Source organism: Mobula birostris, chromosome 21 (genome assembly GCF_030028105.1).
Source record: "Mobula birostris isolate sMobBir1 chromosome 21, sMobBir1.hap1, whole genome shotgun sequence".
Taxonomy (NCBI): domain Eukaryota; kingdom Metazoa; phylum Chordata; class Chondrichthyes; order Myliobatiformes; family Myliobatidae; genus Mobula; species Mobula birostris.
In genome coordinates, this window is record NC_092390.1 from 54,636,866 (window position 1) to 54,648,938 (window position 12,073).

At 41.2% G+C, this 12,073-nt stretch overlaps 1 long non-coding RNA gene across 1 annotated transcript; it reads right to left on the minus strand.

Moving 5' to 3' along the window:
* Positions 1–2,059: 2,059 nt before the first annotated feature.
* LOC140185858 (uncharacterized) lies at positions 2,060–8,224 on the minus strand. The gene is made up of 3 exons (XR_011882744.1): positions 8,174–8,224; positions 7,597–7,654; positions 2,060–2,120 (listed from the first exon to the last, which is right to left on the minus strand). It is a non-coding gene; the product is annotated as an uncharacterized lncRNA (long non-coding RNA).
* Between the last annotated feature and the right edge of the window lie 3,849 nt (positions 8,225–12,073).

Here is a 12,073-nt window from a genome sequence, read left to right on the forward strand (position 1 = left end):
CCATAAAATGTTAATTTATACCAAAAGTATTTTCTTTGGCTTCATTACTTCAACATCATCTCCTTGTTATTTTCATTAGCGTGCCAGATATCATCTCTTGACAGGTACATCAGCAACACATTGTTACAGATGGTCAAAATCTCCAGATATTACAGCATTATTACCTGAACTTTACAGAGAAAGGCCTGCAAATCATACTTTCTAATCCATTAAGTACACCGCTAACCATTTTAGCCTACAAAATGTACACATGATTTCCATCAAATGCATTTTCACAAGTGAAGTTCTGAATTTTTCTAATAATAAATGATGCCAAATATAGAAGGCAAAATGAACCAAACTGTTGACTGCCACCTTATTTTTAATCCTATTCCACTGATAATTTTTATTATTTAAAAATGATTTTTTTTCCTTCACTTCCCCTATGTTTGGCAAAATTCATCATCAAAGCTGTGGAAAACTCCTGAACTTTATCTCACAAAGCAATATTGACGTGGTTTCATGAAAAATATCTTTTCCTACTGATCTGAAGAAATTTTTACAGATACGTAAATAAAGTGTGGTGGATGAGCTTCAGGTAATCTGTTTTAATCAATCCTGAGATTGTAGGGAAGGTACAGGGACACATACAGAGGAATGTAATCCAGATATAGTTTTTGATAGTAGTTGAGCACAGTCAATATAACAATAAGGAGTTATTACAGTGAATGAAAACATTCTGTCAGAAAAATATTTCTTCCATATAGGTTTTTTAGTTTTGTGGCTGCCTGTAAGGAGACTGATCTCAAGGTTCTCTATAGTATACATAATATATGTACTTTGAACTTTAAAATAGCTTTTGTTTAGTTCTATGAAAACAAGAAACTTCATACTGAGTACTGAAGAAGCGTCTTGGTCTGAAACGTTGACTGATTAGTAAAGGGGTGAAATGCAGGCAATTCATTTCCATACAGGCTCCCTGACCTGCATTGTTCCTCCAGCATTTTGTGTCTGTTGCTTTGGATTTCCAGCATCTGCAGAATTTCTCCCGTTCGTCGTTTTCATACTTCTGCTATTTTCACTTATTTTCTCTGCAGTTATTCTGCATTGCCAATAATTACCAGCAGGTGAATCAAATATAGAATCATTCTGATGAAAGGGCATGAACCTGAAATGTTTACTCTGCTTCGATCTCCGCATTTGCTACCAGACCTTTTCCGCTTCTAATTGGGATTTCCAGCCCCTGCAGTCTTTGCCTTTCATTCATGAGTTTGTAATCTTTTAGTTGATTTTCATGATAGAATTATAGTTAACTGTTTTTCTTTTAAGCCAGATGATACAATAGAAAGGAAATACAGGCAGGAGGCAGGGATAGGCCACATGAACCCTTGAACTTATTCAGCCATTCATTATGGTTAAGACTGATCCTGAAAGTTAAATCCACTTTCCCACCTGATCCTCATGTCTTCCAATGCTCTCAGTGTCCACTCTCTCGCTCATTAGCAGCCATGAGTGTATGTACTCTAAGGGCTCACAATGATAGCCACAGCACCCCAAAGGTAGTGTTGGTCAACAGTTTGTTTCAAACGTACATTTAATGTGAGAGAAATGTATGCAATATATATCCTGAAAGCATCGGCACCCACCACTGAGCACTCAAATGTGCAGCAAAGCAACAGCAAAGACACAGACTTGCAGTACCCCAAAGACTACTCGTTCACCACAGACTCTCACACATATTCGACATACCCCAGGTTCTCTCTCTCCCTAATATGGGACAAAGAGGTGTCTCCGTTTCACAGTGAGAGGGGAGACATGATAAACAACTCGTTGGTTTACGATGTTAAAAGACCGTTGCTTCGTTTTTTCTGAGCTCTGTGCCCAAAGACCTCAGGTCTCTGGACACACAGCCAGAGATCCTCCGTCTCCCACAACACACCGATCTCCTGCTGGGACACTGACCTTCGATGTGCCCATCTCCAGAGCCACGAGATCTCGGACCTCTGAAGGCAAGCTAAGCTCTTAGACCGCATCCTTGGCATGACAAATAACGGCCAGTCATGAAATCTCGAGAGCAGGTCCCATTCCCACAAAGAACCCAAGTCAGCGTGTAACTCCAGGTCAGGATCTTCAAAAGAACCCTGAAAGGGAAAAATAAAGATATTGAATATGGAAATAGAGCTGTTTCCAAAGATGCAAACAAAGGAGTCGCTGTTTAGCGCCATCATCACTAAGCTCCACCCTCTACAGTTTGTAGCCTGATGCACAAAGACACTGTCAGGGGGCCACAATAGTGTACCTTCCTTAAAGTCACCGTTGGTTTGTGAGTGATTGTGATGCCATGAGGTCTTGCCTCAAGCTGTCATTTCTGAGGTATTCTTGATGTGGGGGTGGCGGGGTCATGCGTTTCAATGTCGGTTGAATAAGGTCTTGTCTTAAGAACCAAAGTACCTGTAAGGACAACCGACAAAAGCATTGTGGTGTACAAAATCACCTGAGGAGACTGCAACAAGAACTATCTCAGCTCATTTATGGGAGCACAAACTGGCGGTACAGAGACATGATCCTCTGTTGCTGATCTTGGAACATGCAGTCTGAGAAAGACACTACTTTAACTGGGAACTGTGGAGGTTCTGGTGCAGGCAAACACGAAGCAGGCACGAGAATTTTTAGAAGCATGGTTCACTTCTGATAACTCCATTAACAAACATAACGAAATAGAAGCCATCTACAAACCCCCTAAGAGCCAAGGAAATGTGAGCCAATAGAATTCAAAGGTCAACTGAAGGGGTAACCAATCAGGACCAAGCCAAGCAAACAGGGGCCTATATAAGCAGAAGCACTCCCAGAGAGAGACACCAACAGCTGTGCACTGAGGATGTCACCTTAACTGGTGGGATGAAATGTCTGCAAGATAATTGCCAAGCTCAGCAAACACAACAACAAATGCTTGAACTCAAGCTTCCAATATCCACCACCATCCTAAGGTTAATTGGTCTTTTTAAATTGCCCATTGTTTTTGTTGGGATTTGTGCAATGGCTCAAAGGGCTGGAAGGGTCTACTCCATGCAGTACTGCTAAACAAATAAATAAAATAACATCTTGGCCTTAAACAGTCAACCCATTATTCCACCATTATAATCCCTGCAGTGTATAATTAAATGGATTCTATCTTCTGTGAAGTTCTGGTTGTAATTACTATTCTGTGATACAGGAGCTCAAAATAAAACTATTTACATTATTCCAAGGAACTCAGTGCAGTTCATGTTTGTATTATGTATATATATTTTGATTGTGTGACTACATCCTCCAACTACACTTACGCATTCCTAAACAATAAATGATAACTTGTTGAAGAAAATATGTAAATATCTTTCACAATGATACACAGACCCTACAGATTCAGTCTGAATATCTTCCTTGGCTGGCTTGACCTCTTCAACTGTTTGCACTCATTTCTGACCTTGTATATTTTCCTGGAATAACTTGCAACCTCCTGATTCATTTACTCCCATTCTGTGTCTCTTGAACAAAATCTGATTCCATTTCAATGTCAGAACAAGCTCATCATCATGCACTGGTGTCCACAGGTATGTCTTTTGCCGTGGCCACTTGTTCTGTAGGTTTATCTCGGACATAATTTCTAATATTAATGAAGTACCTGGTTGGATCACAGATTTGAGCATACTTCTCTGAGGGTCTATCCCTCCATCTCCTACTTGTTCACTAACCCCGTGACCCTAACTCCTTCACTCTGTTGAAATCACTTTCTTCTTCCTCAAGGCACTACTTCTACTTCAGTATTTACCTTTCTCCTCTCCTCTTTAAGTTAGACTATTGTTTGTTCTGAGCCATGTTATATGACATAGGCAATCATGGTCTTTCTATGACCATGATTATTCTTGGTAATTTTTTTTACAGAAGGGATTTGCTATTGCCTTCTTCTGGGCAATGCCTTTACAAGATGGGTGACCTCAGCCATTATCAATACCCTTCAGAGATTGTCTGTCTGCCCCCAATGGTCACATAACCAGGGCTTGGGATATGCACCAGCTGCTCCCATGGCTTCATGTGACCCTGATCGAGGGGCTAAGCATGTACCCCACTTTGCTCGAGGCTAACCTGCAGGCTAGCGGAGGGAAGGAACACCCTACATGTCCTTTGGTAGAGACATATCTCCACCCCTCCACTCAAAAAAGTTTAAAGTTAGTCAGTACCAAACCCAATTGCATACAAGTTATTAACAATAAAAGCAACTGTGGAGCAATTGCTAGCTAATTGACAAGTCATGAAATTTGAGTCCTTTTTGAATATGTTCTTCTTCAAGACTTTAACATGCAGTCAGAGCACTCAACTGATCCACTGGAAGCAGTATCAATAACTGTCTGCTAATACTTTGCAAAGGGAACTGTGATTCATTATGGGACTCAGATTCTATAGGCTCCTGAATGGCATGTTCCATTGGACAATTGTATACAACTACTTGTGTTACTGACCTCAATCCATTTTGCATGTACAGTACTGTGCAGAAGTCTTAGATACATATATATGTAGCTGAATTGCTAAGACTGTTGCACAGTACGGTATTTGTCAACATGGAGGGGACAGCAAGTTTGTATATCTGGCAGAAGCAAAGAATTTTGTGAATGCTGGGGGTGCAGTGCCACAGGAGGGGTGCAGGACAGGTGGCAGAGGAGTGCCAGGGGCTGGGGGTGGTGCAGGTGCAGACACACCCAGCCTGAGTCACCAGGAAAGGTCATTTGATTCCAAGCAATTGGTTTATTGATCATTACAGAAAGTCTCTCTGGTGCTTCCCTCTCCCTTCCCCTTTCCCAACTATGATTCTTCTCTCTGTATTGTGCTTCGGATTTGTTATATTTTATTGTTAGGTCTTCTCCAGTTGATATTTAAGTTGCAATTGTCCTTGATCACTTCCAATTACTTCTCCAGGATTTTGCAGGTGTCCGATTAAGTATCCTTGGACTTTTGTCTCTTATTAAAATAGTTGCTTGCTAGCATGGAATTAGTCTGGCGTTTTATCAGCTGGGCTCAGATTCTTTTGTGTCTTTGAGTGTATTTAAAGGGGCAGTGCTAACCTCTCGTTGGCACAGTTGTCTTGATTCTTACCAACTGTACTTCTGGCCAAGTTATCCAAGACCTTGTAAATTCAACTGTTTTGTTTTGTTAATAAAATTTTAGTTTTGTTAAACCCTTCAGGGTCTCTGTGTGATCCTGCACTTGGGCTCTGAAGATGCAGAGTGACAATTTCCCCTGACTCAAGACACGACCAGGCACACAATTTAGGGATGAAGTATACACCATTTACAACAGTGACAAAAAGAAATTTCAGAGGTGAACCTCTGCTGTTCTCTACCTTGGGGAGCTGAGGTAGTCTAGTTGTTACATCAGTTTAACACAGTTTTCTGGAATTAAGGGAAATGCAGGATTTAGGGATAGTGTTGGAAAACGGCACTGAGGTATCAGATTGCTTTTGATCTTGATGGGTAGCAGAACTGTACGAAGGGCCAGGTGACCAAATCCTGCCTCTGTTTCTGATGTTCTATCCTTATGTAAATTTATTGTTGCACTTACAGACAATCATCTATGCATCTCAAATGAAGTGCTTCAAATTCACAGTGTAGAACTTTATTATCAATCTCATGCATGAAGCATATGCCATAGCAGCTCATGTGGAGTATATTACACTCCACTTCTAAAATTCACTGGCACTGATCTCACTGAAGCCCAGTTTGAAAAGCAGAGTTAATTGTAATCATCTATTCAGGAAATGTGACAGAGGATACAGTTTTAGCAACTTTTAAACACGAGAAAATCTGCAGATGCTGGAAATCCAAAGCAACACACATTAAATGCTGGAGGAGCTCAGCAGGTCAGATGGCAGCTATAGAAATGAATAGATAGTTGATATTTTGGGCCAAGACCCTTCTTCAGGACTGAGAAGGAAGGGGGAAAACTTCAGAATAAAAAGGCTGAGGGAGGGGAAAGAGACTAGCTGGAAGGTGACAGACGAAGCCAGGTGGGTGGGAAAGGTCAAAGGCTGGAAAACAAGGAATCTGACAGGAAATGAGAGTGGGCCATAGGATGAAGGGAAGGAAGAGGGGACACAGGGGGAAGTAATAGGCATATGAGAAGAGGTGAAAGGTCAGTGGAAAATAGAGGAGGGGGTGGAATTTGTTTACTGAAAGGAGAGATTCATATTCATGCCATCAGGTTGGAGGCTACCCAGACAGAATATGAAGTGTTGCTCCTCCACCCTGAGGGTGACCTCATCTTGGTATAAGTGGAGGGCACGTACCAACATGTCAAAACAGGAATAGGAATCGGAATTAAAGTGTTTGGCCACCGGGAAGTCCTGCTTGTGGCTTGACGGAGCAGCTCCCTCAATTTACAGTGGGTCTTACCAATGTAGAGGAGGGAGCACCAGACACACCAGATGACCCAGATTTGCAGGTGAAGCGTCACCTCACCTGGAAGGACTGCCGCGGGCCCTGAATGGAGGTGAGGGAGGAGGTGCCTGGACAGGTGTATCATTTTGGCTAGTTGCAGGGATAAATGCTGGGAGTAAGATTAGTGGGTAGGGATGAATGAAATTGTGGAAGGAGTGATCCCTGTGGAAAGTGGATGGGGGGGGAGGCAAGGTATCAATTTTATTTTATCGCAGGGATCAATGACTTAAAACAAACTCCAACTGTCTGCCTGCCTTTAGTTAATTTTATGATTTGTTTTATAAGAGAGATTTGTACTCAGTTTTCCCGTGATTGAATTCTTGCCCCTATCAACAAAAGAATTGTATTCAGTGAGGACGTTGTGTATTCAAAAACCCGAACGTATCACCTGTAATGGATCTCAGAAATGACACACTTCCAATATCTGTGTGAAAATCTTGAAAAGTTCTTGTCTTTTTAAACAAATTGGTTTCTTACTGCTGCTGAAAAACGCGAAGATTATATTGTCCATATGTAAATTCTGTTTTAATATCTTTTTCTTGATATTGAGGACGATGAAATGATTTGTGCCCCTAGTGATGCTAAATGTTAGGTGGACATGAACCATAACCATACAGCCCGGTGCCTGTTATCCTTACATAAGGCCTGTTATTTGTCACTGTTGAAACTTTGACTAAACTCATTAAGTTTCAAGAGACATATGGACAGGATCATTGGACTATAATTTGGGCTGATATCTGAGGGCTGTTGCTGGAGTTCAGCTTGATGCTGCATTATTGACCAATCTGCCATGATAGTTCCCCAAAGGATTCCCTGTCTTATTACTATATCACATGATACAATTGAGTAACTGGCCACCCAGCCCATAACATGTATGTCCTTACATTCCTTTGATTGCTTCTTAAAGAGTCTTGCCACCAATACTCTAGTTGGACATAGACTCCAAGAGTAAGCAACTCTCTGCATGACGAGGCCAAGGTAATCAAATACAAAGTTACTTTTCACTGGTTAGAATCAATGGCCCTCGAGCTTCACCTTGGAATTCTGGATTACTAATTTTCATTCTATTCTAACTCTGAATAAAACCACCCAAGATGATTTCATAACAAGCTGAAAAGCCCAAGTTGTAGATTTACACCTTGCATACCACCTTCAACACTGGTTGTCTTTTGGGTCCCTCCTTTCCTCACCACTCCAGATGTTCAAACCTGGATAATGAATTAAGGAAAGGCCTTTGTGAGAAAATCAAGAAAAAAATATGGCTTTCGCATGGTTGTTTAAAAAAGAAATATTTTGTTGACAAACACTTCCTGTGTATGGTCTCTATGGCTGATTCAGTGCCATGTGTAATAATTGTGAAGAGAACACTGAGTAAATCAAAAGCACTTGGTCTTTTTTGACTCACTGTTACCATGTGAGAAACAAGCTTAGATAAGCTTTCCATCGCAAGGTCATTATTTCTTTCTATTAACAGATGTTAGTCCAAATTTAATAAATGCATTTTAGACTGTGATTGATTGTTTGTCATTGTGAACTTTTTAAATGAACTACTCATTACTCACATGCCATTGAAAAAGGGGATTTGTTAGATTTATAACCATGACCTAACTTTTAATAGCAATACCAGTTTACTACAGTTGAGTCCAAATAAAATCAGATTCGAACCTAAATTTGGTCCATTCATATAGTTCCAGTGCATTAAATCACTTTGCTTTCATTCATTTTACCTCCAAACAGACTTGGCTGAAGTCTGACTCCATGGATCACCTCAACATTTCATGCGCAGCTTCTTCCTCTCTGCCATCCAACTTCTAAATGGACATTGAACCCATGAACACTTCCTCAGTACTTTTTTTCATTTCTGTTTTTGCACTACTTATTTAGTTTAACTGTTTCTTATACATATCTATACTTGCTGTAATTCAGTTTTTTCCACTATGTTTGTCACGTATTGCACTGTTACACAAAGTAAACAAATTTCACGACATACGCCGGTGATGTTCAACCTGATTCTGAGATGTCGAAGTGTTAGGATGGACAGTAGTTTTCAATGTACTCTAGATCACGGTCTCTTTGGGGACCTTACTACTGCTTGCTTGATGGGGTATTGAGGGCTTAGCGCTGGAGAAAGCGGGTGGCGGGGAGAAGATTGATGCTTTGCTTCTGCTGGTGTGTAGGTAGGGGAGGGGGTCTTTGGGGTTCTAATGTTTCTGCCATTCATTCTCTGAGTTTTTTTCCCTGTTTTGTGAATGCTGTGAAGAGTAAGAATTTCAGGTTGTATACTGTATACATTCTCTGATATTAAATTGAACCTTTTGATTTGATTTTATTGAACTGAGACCAAAATGAAGATGACACAGTTTCTAAAAAAAACTTAACCAAATCATACCTTACTGACAGTACGAATGAGCATTTCAATATGCAGCTGTCAGAATTGTCAATCTTGCTTAATAATCAGTATGCTATAGCCAGGGATAAGAATGAAAGTTGCTGAGCACTTTTTTGTCCTTTGGGGTTTTACAATTGTTTGGTTGTACCAATTTGTGGACTGAAGCATTCAGGAATGCTTTGCATTTGTAAGGGATTAGTTAATGTTAAAGCAAATACTGACTGAACCACTGCCGTTGATTCAGTTGGCCAATGAGATGGCAATTCCAAATTCCTTGGAACCCTTAAGTAGGTCAGTAATGATAAAACGTGGCGGTTAAATTTTCATTTGGAGTTACAACTACAGTTTAATAGATGGTAGGAATTTCTTGTAACTTGAGTAATGTGCTTCACTACTGATGACTGAATAATCTGTTTCTAATATAGCTGTATTCATTTAGTAGAAATATTCTGTGTAGTCATTCACATGGCAGTAGGCCTTTGCTTTGTAGTAGAAACATGAAGAACATTTATTTCCCTGTCTTTCTCAGTGGTTTAGTTTTGTTGAAAGAGAGTATGCAATACTTTCAACAGGAAAGTTTTTAAAGAATCATTTTCAATCAACTTACAATATTGAATTACTTCTTTTACTTCCTTACACTTCACTGATCCTACCCGCAGTATCTCTCAGGGGCTGGATGGAGTGTCCAGGGATGGGTAGCACTTCTAGTGAAGGGGCTTGTTGTGTCCACTCTGGGGCATCTTACTCACCTTTTGTCCCTACCAGACAAACAGCTCTCACCTGTGGCTTCAAAGAGCTATGTGTATACAACAGCGGCCATACCCTGTTACATTGCTTCAACAGGTGGGCTAAACCAGCCAGGGCCTCATACCCCAGTGTGGTAGGACATGCCCGTTCTAGCACTCAAAGTCAGCTCTAGCAGACTGGACAGATGAGATCTACAGTAAGATCCAACAGTCAAGAAGCTATTGCAATGCTCCATGGAGAACGAAGGGCATGGCACAGAAGTAGTCATGGTCATCTACTGTGACCAACAAAGATCCCAGTTTGTGATGCTTGTTCATACCATTGGACCTGGACTTCTGAGGTCAAGAGAGTGGAATTGCCCCGTTGTAACTTGCCATAATTCAAAGATTCAATGTACATTTATTATCAAGGAATGTAAAAATTTTACAACCCTGAGATTTGACCGCTTACAGGCAGCCACAAAGCACGAAACCTGAAAGAACCCAATTAAAAAACGCCAACCCCCAATGTACAGAGAAAGAGGGGAAAAAAGCACAAATCATGCAAACAGTAGAAGCGAGCAGCAGCATAGATCTGAATCCTGAATCATCAGACACAATGGACAACCACTGCCACCTATCTCTCGACACAGCAGCTAAGGGGAAGCTGATGGCTCCTGCAAAAGCCCATTGAAACTGAATGCTGTCCAAACACAAGCGGATGAATGCCTTGGCAGGAGCTCCCAGCCAGAAATAGACTACTTGAACAATTTCCCATCCTGTGGCTCATATCCTTGGATTTGCAGTGGATTGAGGGAAAAAAGAAGATAAAACTCAGCAGTTTATATTTATAATTATTTACAACAATTACAAACAAAGTCCAAATTTAGATAGAATTTGATGATATTCTTTAGAAGATCTGAAAACTCTCTGTACAGCAAACTTGTATCCTTTCTGGCTTTATGTTTGAACCAGACTTTCTGTTGTCAGCTTCCATGTGGACAGACTACAGTCTCCAGAAACCAGCATTTGAATTTATTTTACTTTTGTAAAAAAAAATGTTAGGGCAGTTTGAATAGTTGAATCTAAACAAATGTGAACAACCAACATGTGAAGATATGGAATTTTCAGTACATAGCCTGCACCTTGAGGGAATCGAAGGCCTTATTCTAGGAGCAGTTAAGGACAAGTGCTTTGGGATCTGCCCCTTAATTGCCCATTGATTGCAAACGAATTCTTTGAGGGAATTCTTCAAGCTGTTGTTTTACTTCACTGCTTCCTTGCTGTGATGACAAAGGTGATGTCCTCATATGTCTTTAAAATGCACTAATGATCTTGAGAACATTCAGTACAGACACAGGCCCTTCAGGCCATGATGTTGTGTCGGGTGCCACGATAGCATAGCGGTTACTCTTTGGAGCACTGGAGTTCAGAGTTCAACACCAGCGCCATCTGTAGGGAGAATTTAAACAGAATTTGATGACGCAAACAACAGGAATTCTGCAGATGCTGGAAATTCAAGCAACACACATCAAAATTGCTGGTGAACGCAGCAGGCCAGGCAGCATCTCTAGGAAGAGGTACAGTTGACGTTTTAGGCCGAGACTCTTCGTCACGAAGGGTCTCGGCCTGAAACATCGACTGTACCTCTTCCTAGAGAATTTGATGATATTCTTTAGGAGGCCGGAAAGTTCTCTGCACAGTAAATACGTATCCTTTCTGCCTTTACGTTTGAACCCCATGGCCATGTAGATCAGCTCAGAGTGCTCCGGTTTCCTCCCACAGTCCAAAGTCATGCCAGTTAAGAGGTTATTTGGTCATTGAAATTATCCGGTGATTAGGCTAGGTTTAAATCAGTGGGCTGCGGGGCAACATGGCTCATGGGGCTGGAAGGGCCTGTTAGAAACATAGAAAATCTGCAGCAAGTTACAGGCCTTTCGGCGCACGATATTGTGCTGACCATGTAACCTACTCTAGAAGCTGCCTAGAGCTTCCCTATCGCATAGACCTCCATTTTTCTAAGCTCCAAGTACCTATTAAGAGTTTCCTAAAAGACTGTATTTTGTTCGCCTCCACCACCTTCACTGGCAGTGCATTCCACGCACTCACTAGTCGCCGTGTGAAAAACTTACCTCTGACATCCCCTTTGTACCTACTTCCAAGAATTCAAGCACCTTAAAACTCTGCCCCCTTGAGTTAACCATTTCAGCCCTAGGAAAAAGCCTCTAGCTATCCACACGATCAATGCCTCTCATCATCCTATACACCTCTATCAGGTCACCTCTCATCCTCTGTCAGTCCAAGGAGAAAAGGCCAAATTCGCTCAATCTATTCTCATAAGGAACACTCTCCAATCCGGGCAGCATCCTTGTAAATCTCCTTTGTACCCTCTATAGTATCAACATCCTTCCTGTAATGAGGTGACCAGAACTGAACACAGTACTCCAAGTGGGGTCTATCTAAGATCTTATATAGCTGTAACGATACCTCACAGTAATGTGAGCCTGTTCTGT